Here is a 1,289-nt window from a genome sequence, read left to right on the forward strand (position 1 = left end):
AAATTTGAGCCAGGGCTTTTTGCCTCAGCACACGTGCTCAGACATGTACTTAGTTGTGGAGCAAATTGCTCCACTTGGGGCAAAATAACCCTGCCTGGCTCCTCCTGGATCTTCAGCCAAGGGGAGCTACAGCCTGGGGCTAGCACCTGAGCTGTTCCCAGCAGTATAAAAAGCCACCCTGTCCTGGCCCCAGCAGTATAAAAAATCACCCTGGCAAGTAGCTCAGGGCTACTAGCTCTCAGAAGCTTCTGGGGCCCAGCCAATTGGTACCTGGGGACACTACCCCTTGTGCCAGCTGGACTGCTGAAGCAGCCCTGAGAGTTCCCTGCACCCTCTACCCACTGCAGCAGTCTGGCAGTGGGGGCTGCTGTCTGGCTGGAACCTGCTGTGCCCCTGCCAGACTCAGATGGGGACTGCAGAGCCAGTCGAGGCATTTGCCCTTCTGGGCCAGCTGCCAATGGACTGTGGTTGCAGGGTTTGCCTTTGTGCAGCACTACTGCCATTTGTGCCCCCTGCCCAGCCATCTGGGCAGTTATCACCCAGAAGATTTTCTGGGTGTGGTGGCCTGCTTTGAACTGTCAAAGCGTGTCCTCCTGGCCCCATTTGGCCAGGACGTCAGCCACAGCCAGATGGGTCCAAGTGACCAGATCTGAGGAAGCAGAGTCCTGTCACTGGCATCCCTAGCAAGAATTATGGTGTTCCCCATTGGAAAACTGAAAAATTCTGGATAAAAAAATCCCAAAGTCACTCTGTAAAATACCTCCAAATCCATGTTCCTCCACAAGTAAAACAAAAGACCACTGTAAAGACAGAGCAAGAAAGAGACAGTGATCAGTTGGACAATGTTTTATTACAGTGTTAAAGCAAGTCTGTTATCATAATAATAAAGTGAACTGTAATACATATTTAATGAATTCATGAATACATGTTTTGCTGCACTCCCACAGGACCGTGGCCCCCACACAAGAGGTATGCCCCCCCAACAGGGGGTTCAACCCCTCAAACAAGGGGTTTGGCCCCCCAACAGGGAGTATGGCCCACCAACAGGGGGTTCACACAAGGGATTTGGCCCCCCAACAGGGGTTTCAACCTCAGCACAAGGGGTATGGGCCCCCAACAGGGGACTCAGCCCCGACACAAGGGTTACAGGCCCCCACAGAGGCTATCACCCCCCTTGCAAGGCCCACATGCCTCAGCCCCCCAATTGTTGCCCCACCTGGCCCTATCCCCCACCAGTTTCTGCAGCTCCCACAATGGCTGCCCCACCCAGCCCCACCCCCTGCTCCCCC

Source organism: Alligator sinensis, unplaced genomic scaffold (assembly GCF_000455745.1).
Source record: "Alligator sinensis unplaced genomic scaffold, ASM45574v1 scaffold475_1, whole genome shotgun sequence".
NCBI classification, from domain to species: domain Eukaryota; kingdom Metazoa; phylum Chordata; order Crocodylia; family Alligatoridae; genus Alligator; species Alligator sinensis.